This window comes from Macaca nemestrina, chromosome 11, assembly GCF_043159975.1.
Source record: "Macaca nemestrina isolate mMacNem1 chromosome 11, mMacNem.hap1, whole genome shotgun sequence".
In the NCBI taxonomy this organism is placed as follows: Eukaryota; Metazoa; Chordata; class Mammalia; order Primates; family Cercopithecidae; genus Macaca; species Macaca nemestrina.
In genome coordinates, this window is record NC_092135.1 from 129,192,210 (window position 1) to 129,204,855 (window position 12,646).

At 39.8% G+C, this 12,646-nt stretch overlaps 1 protein-coding gene across 1 annotated transcript in view; it reads left to right on the forward strand.

Moving 5' to 3' along the window:
- LOC105474013 (proteasome 26S subunit, non-ATPase 1) overlaps positions 1–12,646 on the forward strand; it is a 122,012-nt gene that overhangs the window by 39,502 nt on the left and 69,864 nt on the right. The gene's annotated exons all lie outside the window — the stretch shown is intronic.

A 12,646-nucleotide genomic window follows, 5' to 3' on the forward strand; every position in this document is an offset into this window, starting at 1 on the left:
ATTCATGCCACGATGGATGCAGACATTAGTATGGTTGCTCTGCAAGTGGCAGTGAGGGCTCCAGTCTAAGATGTTATAATAGCCTAAGTGGGGGTCTACGGGCTTGTCCTCCATGACAGACCTCCCAGCCAAAGTGGAATCCATTACTTTCCTGGCTACGTTCTTTAGCACAGGAAGGAATGTTGGGGAAAGTGGTGTTGGTTGTATTGCCCGGTTTGAGTCTGTCTGCAACCAAGAATGTTAAGGCATTTCCTTTGCCACGATGTAGCCATACTTGAGTTTGGGCGGTACACAGTAAGGGTTAGAACTTTTATAACTAATGCACAGTGGGAGGATAGTGTAGTGATATATAGTGTTACCTGGCACCTTAATCCAATGTGTGCCATTAATGAGGGACCCCAGTGGGGGTTAGTCAGTCCCTCCTAGCCAAGCAGTTACATTGTTAGAGGCTGAGAAGGGGGTGTCTGCCCAAGTAACAGGGCAAAAGAAAAGCAGATCTAAGAGATGAGCCCAATAGAGAGTAGCAGGTGCAAGTTGCAGGCAGAGTGAGAAAATAAGAAGGGTTAATACCCTATGAGAGTTGCAATGTACAACAGAAAGCATAGCAAGGAACCATTTATCTGGAGTGAATGGTGTCTGTGTCTGGAGCAGGATTCGCTCACCCTTCTGAGTTGTCTTCTTCAGCATCCCCCAGGTAATGTCCGGGGCTCGTGTTATCCTAGGGAGCCGCGTCGTCCAGGGCTGCGGGTCCTGCAGGGACAAGTCCTTCATTTCTGGTACCAGGTTGAGTCCTAGCCACGCCGTGGTATGATTTGATGTGTCGTGCTGGAATCCAGAGAGGACCTGAGGGGGTATGAACGCAAGCATATCCTCTTCCCCATGTTAGCAAATCATTTGGACTATACCATACATTGCTATTTACTTTTTTCCATTAAACTGCAGGTTTTATGTCTTGAGAGGTTTTAGCAAAGTGCTTTTCTATGGCTGATTGAAATTTATCATCTAAATTTTAAAAATTAAGGGTAGATAAGGCTTGTGCCAATAGTGTTGCCAGGTTCTTACTGATATTCCCCCTTTTTTGTTTTTTTGAGCATATTTTTAAGAGTGGAATGGATATGTTTTACTATGGCCTGTCCTTGGGGGTTATATGAGATGCCTGTGGAATGTTAGATGTTCCACGTGTGACAAAATTTTTGAAATTGTGAGCTGGCATAAGCTGGTCCACTATCAGTTTTAATTTTTTGGGCCGCCCCATAAACTCAAAAGTTAAGAGAAGATGTTTAATAATATGTTGGGTGGACTCTCCAGAAAAGTATGTGCACTAATTAAGTGAGAATTGGCGTCAATGGATACATGTACATATCTTAGTTTTATAAATTTAGGGACGTGAGTAACATCTGTTTGCCGTAACTGGTAGGTTCTAGTCCTCTAGGGTTAACACCTGTTGAAGGAGGGGAGGTGCCTGTAAGCTGGCCATCTGGGCATTGCAGGATAATTTCTTTAGTCTTTGGGTGAGTTTAAATTGTTTCGTTAAATTTCTCCAATTTTGGTGGAAAAATTGATGAAATTGGGTGGCTTGGTCAAGCAGTGGCGTCATAACTTGCAGATCTGCTTGTTCATTGCCATAAGCCAATGGACCAGGCAGTGAGCTGTGGGCTCGAATATGTGTGATAAAAATAGGATGTGTATGTTGATCCAGCAATTGCTAAGTCTAAGAAAAAGTGCACACAGGGTGGGCTCGAGAGTGGAGTTGAGAGCTGTTTCAAAGTTCTGCAATAAATAAACAGAGTAAGCAGAGTCACTAACAATATTGATGGGCTGAACAGAAAAAGTTTCCAGGGCCAGTATTAAGGCTCCAACCTTAGCGCTCTTAAGTGCTAGTAAATCCAGAATGAGTAAAGGAGTTGTGTGGTTTCTACCAAATTGCCACTTTTCCATTTTTACCAGAACTGTCAGTAAGAAGCATACTGACTTATTAATTCTTTGAAAACAAATTTAGAACTTATATCTAACAACCCCTCCCCTTGTATTTCCTTACAGCTTTCTTTCAAACTTTTTTAACAAAACTTGGCCTAGTTGTTTTGCTTGATTTTCCAAAAGAAGAAGCTTCTCTGGATAAGGTGGAGGATAGTTAAGGGAAGTTTTAGTAAGTGCTGTTTTTATGAGCCTCTGCATCAACTTACAGATGCATGGTATGACACAGCACCCAACAAGAATAAGTACCTGTTACGACTGTGAGAGAAATAAGAATTGAGGCTATTATTCCTTTCCATTTACCGAACTACTTTTCTAGCCATCCTGTAAAGGGGTCATTTACCCCTGAGTTGCTGGCTAACTCATTGGATAGAGCAGTCAGACCTTGCAATGCCTTTGTTATACTTCCATTGGGGAGGTGTTTGGGATGAAGGTGCAACATTGAGTTTTAATCATGATGCAAACTCCTCCTCTTTCTGCTAATATCATGTCTAAGGCTATCTTATTTTCCCAAGCCTTCTGACTAGTAGCCCCTAATTGTTCAGCTATTCCTTTAACAGCATCTCTAGTGTAGTTAATAAATCGCTGTTGGTTGTAATAGATGTAGTTTATCCAATCTATATTTTTTTAATTGTCACCCACCAAAATATTGACTCAAATCCTGCAGCTATTTGATTTGGGGTTTTAAATTGATCTTGTATTCCCTGTGGGACTCTAATTGTGTCTAAATAGATGTGAGAGTTGAAAGACCCATAAGGGGCTTCTCTCGCTTTACGATGTCTTATTTTTCCTTCCTCTGGTTGATGAAATGCCAGGGTGAAAGGGATAGCCAACTGGACTAAAGCACAAGTGCCACTCCAGTTATTTGACAGAGTGTCCAGTAAAGGTCCACCGCAATACCACCACACATCTGCTCAGGGATGTACAAGGGCTGACTGATAAGCTCTTGAAAATTCTTAAGCTCACTGCATCCCTTCAGGTCTCCAAGGAACACTAAGTTTCCTCCCTGTCGTGAGAGACATGAAGTGAACTTGGTGTTGGGAGACGGAAGCTGGATGGCCCTCAGGGGCTGACCCGCAGCCTGCCGGACTTTGGGATATAGCAGAGAGAGAGCTTGGCATGACTTATTACTCCAGGCTGTAGAATCCGGGAAAAGAGCTACCATGCAACCCATGCCTGGTCAACGGGAGGACCACTTTAGTGGAAAGGGGACCGTCTGGGCCTCTGGCCTGCCCGGTGCACAAGTATAACAATTGTTTTTGTTTAATATGTGGACAGAATATTTGATCCATTCCAACCAGGCATTTGCCTCTTGGTATCCTGTCTTAATTGCTGAAGTTTGTTTTAACTCTTTAACTTCTATGATCCTCTAGTAAAATGAATGTATGGTTTTAGGAAATTACAAAAACCAGTTGGGGCATTCCATCCTTGCTCTTTAGTGGTCCACAGAACGGTGGACCAACTACGGCATAAAAGCTCTACATCTCGGGTGGGAGGGGAGGCAAGACTCCTGGTTGACACTGGGGTCTTTATCGAAATCTCCCCAGATTAAATGGTCCCAATTTACTAATGCCCAGTCTGTGGAGAGTCAGGAGGGACAGAGGTACTTTTCTGAAGTAGAGAGCTGTCTTTGACTTGGCAAGTCCCCACAGCGTATAACAAGGCAAGCATTAAATGCAATAGTTTGAGGCAAAATTGACTTGGTTATGTTAATAACTAGATGGTCAGCAGTAGAGCGTGGAAAGAAGAAAGAGTAATAGAATAGATGAAAGAGAGTTAAATTTTTCTTAGCTTTAGTTTGGTAGGGTTTTCCCCTGGGACTATGGCCCATGACTCTGGAGGGGGTGGCGCTTTCTTGACTCGGGTGTGATGAATCCATCCCTTTTTCGCTGTACAAACAGCAGTCTCAGTGGTTAGCAGCACAAGGTAGGGTCCTTCCCAGGCTGGCTCAAGTTTTCCTTCTTTCTACCCTTTGATGAGAACATGATCTTTAGGCTGGTGCTTGTTTACCAGAAATTCTAGGGGTGGTACCTGTGCTAAAAGACTTTTAGTTTTGAGGGAAAGGAAAGTGGAAGATAAACCATGTATATAATTTTTAAGAAGGTGATCTTTTGTTTTAAATGTGGGGACATTAGCAGTGGACTTTATAGTCCTTGGTGCCTTCTTACTGAGAGATTTCCTTTAGCACCTATTTTTATTAGTTTTTAGATCACTGAAAGTCAGACACCATTTTATATTTGACAATGCTTCCTGTATGATTTTTATACCAGAAAAGCTAAATTTCACCTTTATATTAGCGTGTTATTAATGTTAAACTTAGTTTTAATAAAACTTTGTAGACATACTTATTCAATTTTTAATGGCTGACCATAAGGTAAGATTTTTATAGACTCTTTTTAACCTTTTATAATTTTTGTTAAAGAGCACGTTAGTGCTTTAAGAAAAACCTGTTGTGCTTTTATTTTAATGTCCAGTTCAGAGAAAAACTGGATGATACCTCTTTAACATTAGCCAATAAATTTCCTTTACAATTAACATTTCAAAACTTGTTTAAACCTTTAAAACAAAATATTTGTTTACTTTTTTTAACCTTTTAATGTAGGTAAAAATCCACATTCTTAGGCCTGCTTATAATCCTTTTACCAAAGGTATGTTTTACTTTCTTTATACACCTTGCACATAAACTGTTTCTTCAATAGTTTTACATTCAGGAGACCTTATTACTTTTAAATTATACAACATTTCTTGCATAAATTCCCTTTTATAACTTTTTTCACAACTTTCACAGACAATTCTTCGACATGCCTCAACTTTCTGACTTGTTGCAAGCATCCCTTTCTTTAAACAACCAGTTAATTTATTTTAGGACAAGAATTTACCATATAACATTCTTTTTACATAAATTCTCCGCCCCCCTTTTTCTTTTTCCCTGAAGATAATAACCATTCTTTTCCAAAGCAAACTTCCTTTACCTCTGTGGACTAGACTGCCTAAGGCCATAAGATTAGAAGTTAGGATAATACATATTACACTGTTAACTTTAGCAAACTTTACTTTTGTTGAAAACTTTGTAAGTTTGGGATTTCAACTATCCTTTCTGTTAATAAGACCTTGTTTAGTCCAAATTAACTTAGAATTGGTATAGAGGGTTCCTTCCAGGTTCTGTAAGTATTTTAAGGCTTGGCTGAGTGGAAACAGCTTGCAGGTTTGAGCAGACCAATTAGTAGGCAATTTTCCTAACTGCTTTTACAAGAGTTTCCCTATCAGTTACTGAAGGGAGTTCCTCCTAGGTCTGGTCAGACTTTTGTATGGTAATTAATTAAGATTTAGACTCTCTGTTAGGAAACTTGCTGGGTTTAAGGAATGGTTAATGTGGTTAATGTTAAATCATCTTTTTCTAACAGAATAGCCCCATACTTTAAGATTTTTGATTTAGTAAGCTACGTTTTTGCTTTTTTTTTTTTTTTTTTTTTCCTACTTAGGATAGTTCTGAACTGGTTAGGTGTGTTCACAATGAGGTTTCCTCTAAAAGCTATTTTTCTACTTTCTTCTGCTAGCAAAGCAGTTGCCGCTACAGATTAAATGCATGTAGGCCATCCGCGGGTTACTTGATTAAGGATTTTTGATAGGAAAGCTAGGGTTGTCAGTGGCCTCAGTGCTTTCAGGCTATGCCCTTGTTTACACTGACAACAAGGTGGTATTGGAGGGTTACAGGATCATGTAGAAGATCTTCAATTATCAATTATAGGTTTTTAATTTATCCTGGCTTTTAAAGGAATAGGGTACGCTGTTTTCTCTTTACTACTTCTATCTCTCTCTCTCTTTGACTTTCTGTCTCTCTCTTTCTCTCTCTCTCTCTCTCTTTGACTCCCTCTTTGTCTCTCTCTCTGTCTCTTTCTTTCTCTCTCTGACTCCCTCTTTGTCTCTGTCTCTTCCTGTCTCTCTCCCTCCCTCTCTCCTCTTTGCTGTTTTTTTCCCTGCCTCTGCCAGCCACTTACACTGCTGTTCTCCCCTCTCCTTCCCCTTCCTCTAGGGGAGGGACCAGCGAGAGTAGAGCTACTCTTTCTTCTCCTGAAAAGAGGATGCCCAAGGTGGCCATTAACTCGACCCAAGTGTACAACTGAGGTCCTAAGAATGGGTCAATTTGGTCTGCCATTCCGTAAGGGTCATCTAGTAGCAATTTAAGCTCCTTTTTAAAATTCTGGACTTCTGAACCGTTTAGGGGAGCATTTACAAAGCCAGTGCCCCCCACCCCCTGCCCCTTGTGGTAACTCTCAAAGGCAAGAAGATTGGGGCTGATCTCTTAGGTACGGAGGGAAATGGGAAATTCTGAATATCTTTTTTACATTGTTCTACCTCACACTGGAGTCCTTTTAGAGAGGGGTATTTAGGTTGGGAGGGAACAGGCTGATGGGAATGGTAATTCCTAAGAGTCAGGGTTATAAGGAGGAAGGATAACGTTGAGTAGAGAGGGAATTTGGAATGGGATCTGAGGCAGCAGTGGGGCTGTCTGAGGGGAAAGATTGGGGACACTGAATGGGGGAAGATAGTCTAGGGAATCCCATGTGCTGGAATTTTTAGGCATGAGAGCTGGTTCCTCTGACCTTTCATTTTGAGATACCAGATTGGGTTCTTCCCTATTTGTTTTTAAAGGAAAAAGGAGGGCAGGTCTTTGCCCCCAACAAAGGGCATAGCCTAGTTCTTCTTGAGACACTGCACCTTTATCATTAACATACCGGATTAGAAGCTGACACGTTACATCCTCATTCGACCAAACTTTGGTCAGAAGATGGAGGGTTTGAGGATGGGTCCCTGAGTCCAAATAAAACAGCAATATTGTTATCATTTGTTGCTTTTTCCTATGTTTAGTCCTTTCATTATCCTTCCAGTGTTTTCGCATGAGGGGGCTATCCAGGGGGATATCTTTGTTACCATCTTTATCTCCCTTGCTCCCTGTCTTGCTTGGGGTATTTCCCATCTTGATGGTTTTGGGGTAAGCTTCAAGGTTCAATTTCCCTTTCTGGAAATTTCTCACCTTTTGGGGTGAGGCTCAGTTTCCCCACTGGAAATTTCTTGACTTTTCTACTACTGGAGGTTTGTGTGAGGTTCAGTCCCCAGAAATGGGGATGTCTCGCCTCTTTTTAACCTCTAAGCCACCCTGACCAAGGAGCACTTCACCCCCCTCACCCCTTGCAGCTTTCTTATCTTGGTCCTGACCACCAAGGAAATACTTCAGTGGCTCCCACGGCTTCTCCTTCCTTGGTCTGTGCACAGAGTCGTCGCTGCAGTATGTGAGAATCCTTTAAGCTAGGTTGCTGGCCAGATTGTTATTTTTTATTTTTTTCCACGTTTCTGAGAGCTGGGGTTATTCCTCGAACTGGGTGGGTCTTGATTTCTCACCCCTGAGGCCACCACAAGGGGGCAGGGCATGCCTCCTCACGAGAGAGAACCAGAGACCATCCCCGGAGGGGAATGCAATCATGGGCAAGACCCCTAATTGTTACATATAAAGTTTCGGTCCGCAAAAGGAATAGCACTCAAATATAAAAATTTCTTTTTAATTCTCAACAAGGCAAGTTAGTTCTATAGAAGGGTGCGCCCTTACAGATGGAGCAATGGTGAGCGCACACGTGGACAAGGGAGGGGAAGGGGTTCTTATCCCTGACATACGTGGCCCCTGCTGCTGTGTCGTTCCCCTGTTGGCCAGGGTTAGACTGCACAGGCTAAACTAATTCTCATTGGCTAATTTAAAGAGAATGACGGGGTGAGTGCTTTGGCAGGAGTCAGGGCAGAGCAGGTAGCAGGTAATTGGAATGAGTTAACGGTGAACCAGGTGATTGGAATGAGTTAGGGTAGAGCAGGTCATTGGAATGAGTCAGGGTGGAGTAGGTAATCAAAAAAGGTTGCTTTACGAGGAAGTTAAGTTTAAAAGTTAAAAGTAGAAGGCAAAGAATTGAACGTACTGACATATTAATTCTTTGAAAAGAAATTTAGAATTCATCTAACAGAAGTTTGCATTAGGTCCCTTAATTGAGCCTGCAAAACCGAGTCTCCGCTAGCTTTAAGCAGCTGTTTCAATACTTTTATATACTGTTGCCATTGAGCTGATAACTGTTGTCCCATGATGAAACCCTAGCCTGAACAATCCCCTCAAACTTGGAAATCCACAGTGGGCACTGATGACTTACTGACTTACTGACTGCGTAGTCTCTTTGCCTTCATTTTCGAGGGTTCCCCCGCCATCCGTTGCAGCATTCCTCAAAGGGGGAACCACCTGCCGAGTCTGTCCTGCGGACTCTGGCCGAGCGATGGATGAAAGAAGTTCTCAGACACGGATATCCAGTGAAAAGCAGGCTAGGGGGCTGCTGGCACTAGGGGCTGAAGAGAGTTAGCCACTCTGATAAACCAGACACTTGCATTTGTTTAGCACAGATTTAATGAGAAAGGCTTGGAGCAAACACAATTTGTGGGTAATTAACATTGTTGACCCCCCAGGTAGAGAGCAGTCCTGCACACAAATGATCAAAGGTTAGTTTCTGGGGACAGGAATAGACAAATTTATCTAGATAAGTTCCTTTACATTTCCTTGTTGTCTAACCCTTGCTCTTAAGAGAGTTTAACTGCCTTCAGCTAAATCCTCTTTTGAAGCTTTTGCAAAACCTCCCGGCCTTCCAGAAAGGTTTGCATCTTTCCCTATTATTTTTATAACATTTTCCACCACCCTGACCGATCTACAATCACTTCCAAGATTAGGCTGTAGAAAAAAATTAATGAAAAGAAACATAGTTGAAATCACAACAAAGAATTGGGAATATTTAGTAGTTAGTTGATAGAGTAGCAGCAGAGTTCCAGAGAATTGACTACACTTTTGAAAGAAATTCTGTTGTGGGTAGAATACCATCATACAGCATCTTATGCTACAGAGAAATCTTTTGTGAAAGGAAAAGCTAATGTGGCAGACTTCATTGTCTTGTTTTAAGAAATTGCCACAGCCACCCCAGCTTTCAGCAACCGCTACCCTGACCAGTCAGCAGCCATCAACATCAGGAGAAAACATTCTACCAGCATAAAGATGAATATGCACTGAGAGCTCAGATGGTCAGTAGTACTTTTTAGCAATAAAGATTGTTGGGTTGTTTGTTTTTTAAATGCAGAGGGTCTTGCTCTGCTGCCCAGGCTGGAGTGCAGAGGTGCGATCATTGCTCAGAGGCATACTTGAGCTGATTGAGCTTGGGTTGAGGCAAAACTGTAGAGCAGCAGAGACTACAGGCATTCACCACTATCCCTGGCTAATTTTGGTTTGTTTGTTTTGTGAAGACAGTGTCTCACTCTGTTGCCCAGGCTCATCTTGAGCTCTGGCCTTAGGAGATCCTCCTGTTTCCACCTCCCAAAATGCTAGGATTATAGGCATGAGCTACCCATTGGGTCTGGCTATGTTTTTTAACTGAGGTATATACATTTTTTTGGATATAATGCTGTTGCACACCTAATAGGTTCTAGTATAGTGTAAACATAACTTTTATATGCCCTGGGAAACCAAAAAGTTCGTGTGACTCTCTTTACTGCTACACTGTCTTTATTGCGGTAGTCTAGAACCAAACCCACAATACCTTTGAGGTATGCCTGTCCTTTATCTTAAAGAATAAAGTTAAAAGTACGGTTGACCCTTGAACAATACGGGAGTTAGCATCACTGACCCCACAACCCTTACACTGTTGAAAATTCACGTATAACTTTTGACTCCCCCAAAACTTAACTACACATAGCCTACTATTGATCAGAAGCCTTACGGATAACATAAATAGTCAATTAACATATAATTTTTTTGTTGTATGTATTATATGCTATATTCTTACAGTAAGGTAGCCTAGAGAAAAGAAAATGTTATTAAGAAAATCATAAGGAAGAGAAAACACCTGTCTTCACTATTAAGTGCAAGTGGATCATCAGAAAGGTCTTTACCCTGTTGTCTTCACATTGGGTTGGTGGAGGAGGAAGAGGAGAGGTTGGTCTTGCTGTCTCAGTGGTGGTAGAGGTGGAGGAGGTAGAAGGGGAGGCAGAAGAGGTAGGTAAACTCAGTGTAATTTTTAGTGAAAAAAAAATTACATATTAGGGGGCCCACACAGTTCAAGCTCATGTTGTTCAAGACTCACTATTATATGGATACTGCCTGTTATAGCTTATTTGTCATGAAATTACACAGTAAGTTGCTAAAGTGCATGTTAGATGAGTCATACCTCTTATGTCCTTTTCAACTTTAGAAGAGATTTTCTACCCCAGGTTCCCTGGGAGTGAATCTTTGTTATAAAAATTGTATGGAAATCCAACAGATAATTTCTTGAACATCTATTATGAACTAGGTACAGGGTCTTCTCCATAATATCCCAGATAGGAAGTCATCCATTTACTACAAACTATATAATATTTTTTTCCTATCATGGATGGAAATGTTGAATAAAACAGAACAAAACACAGACCCATATAGCGTGGTATTTCTTCTTACACCAGTTTTCTTGAATACAATTGTTAAACAAATACTAGTCTTCACTGTGTTATCCTCTAACTCTCATTTTGCCAGTTTTTTCATAAAGACACTAGACAATTTTCACAAATTCCTTATGACATAATATTTACCCAAGTCTGCTAGGCTGGTGCCTCTAAACAGGTGATGTAACTTATTGCGCCTGATTGTTTCTTATGTTATACTTTTCATAGAAGTGTCCAGTGTTCTTCGAGGCCCCTTCTGAGATCTGGCAAAACCTATGTGTATTTTGTCAGAAGATCTGCCACAGACTCCACACTTTGAACTTCTTGAACCCTATCTCTTCTTTTCTCTTTTAAAATATTGGAATACTTCATCATTTACATTCTTTTTGTACTTTGCCATTTTCTGTTTTTCTTCCAAATTTTGGTTTCTTATCAAAGAACTAGATAATTTTAGTATGGAAAGTATATTCTTCCAGGTGTACCCTTATTATCTCTTGTAAAGCATCCTACTCATGTTTGACTCTTACGTTGTTTTGTTTCTTGTCATTTGTTAATTTTTTCTATTGTCAGTGGCCTTATATTTTATAACAATATAAATCAATGGCTTAGTGTTTATATTCTGCCACATAGGAAGTTGATGGGCATGTAAAACTGTTTTTCTTCCATTTTTAACCTAATGGTGCTTTGCTCTCTAATTAACAAAATTCACGTCTGCCCTTTTATTTCCTGTAGCTAACACACATTAAGTTCCCTGTTTCAGCAGCAGATGTCTCCCATGAGCTGCTGAGGTTTTGCTGAAGATAGTCAAATAAGTTATTTATGTGCTTGCTATTTCTAAGGGACCATTCTTAGTTCTCTTTTCAGAAAATGAATCTTTAAGAAGTGGAAACTGGAAAAATTTTGTCTAAAATTTATTTTGTAAATGAAAATTAAATATAATTGACTTGTTTAAGGAGCTGGAGTTAAAATCCTCTATATGTTCTCTAAGTTTTAGTTTAGTGCCATTACCCTAGAGTGAGAATTTTTTAAAGTAGAAGAAACCAGTGTTCTCATTTTTTTAAAGATAAGGAAATTGAATTCCAAAATGTTTAACAAAATTTCCCACTGTCGTAAAGCTAAATACTGAGATTCTAAACAGGCTTCATGATAGACCAGTGCTTTCTCCACCGTGCTTTCAGTCGGAGCACCATCTTTTTGAGAGGCTCTGATAGAACAGCTCTATTCTCAATTTTCCTCATTAACTTTAATATTTGAGAAGTATCTGTCCTATCTCCTAAGAATAGTACATGTTTTCTGAAGTGACATCATTTACTGTCTTAGCATGCTCTCCATCTTTTTTTACCCCCTTTAGATTTCCCTTTTAAAATGAATTTGTGGACATTTGGTCTTATACCATGTTTTAAGAGTTTATTTCTTCATAAATTTTAAAAACTTCTTTTTAAGTATACTTATTGGATATGAATGCTAAAAACATGGTAGTAAACACATATTTGTACTTCAACAACTAAGATAAAATTGTCTTTGTGTAAAATTCTCATGTATATTATCTCCTTTATTCATAGGTTAGTCCAGGGTGTTAGAGTATTTTATTTCTTCCTTCTGATATTTGTAGATTGTTATTTGTTCATAATGCTTATAATAAAAGTAAAAAATTAATTTGATAACTATTCTTGCTTAATTGAAATGAATGTAGTACGTTAATTTTTTATCTAAATAAATGTTCTCTAGTGGAACGTCTAATAAATCAGTGATTGTTGGGCCCATTGTTAGTACTTTCATTGGCAGATTTTATTATTATAACAACTTATGCAGTACTGTTCATGATACTGACTTCTGAAAACTCATTTGGAAGTGAGTAGAATCTGAATTATTTTAACTTGACACTGGAAAGGAAAATGAAGAAAGTCAAAGGAATTAGTGTTTTATATCTGTTGAAATTAAGTTGCTATAATGAACAAATTAATAATCTGATATGGACTTTTCTTAAAATTAGACAGTCTTGGTGGTCCCTTGCAGGTTGCTATGACTTAGGCTGTTATAACATGGCATTAAATGTTTCTCAGTGTACATTCATAAGCTTTTAGATACGGATCTTGCAAGATGAACAACAGATTCTTTGTGCAGCTGTTTTTTAGACCACACAAAGTGATTCCTTGAATATAAAAATGTTACATCATCATTGATC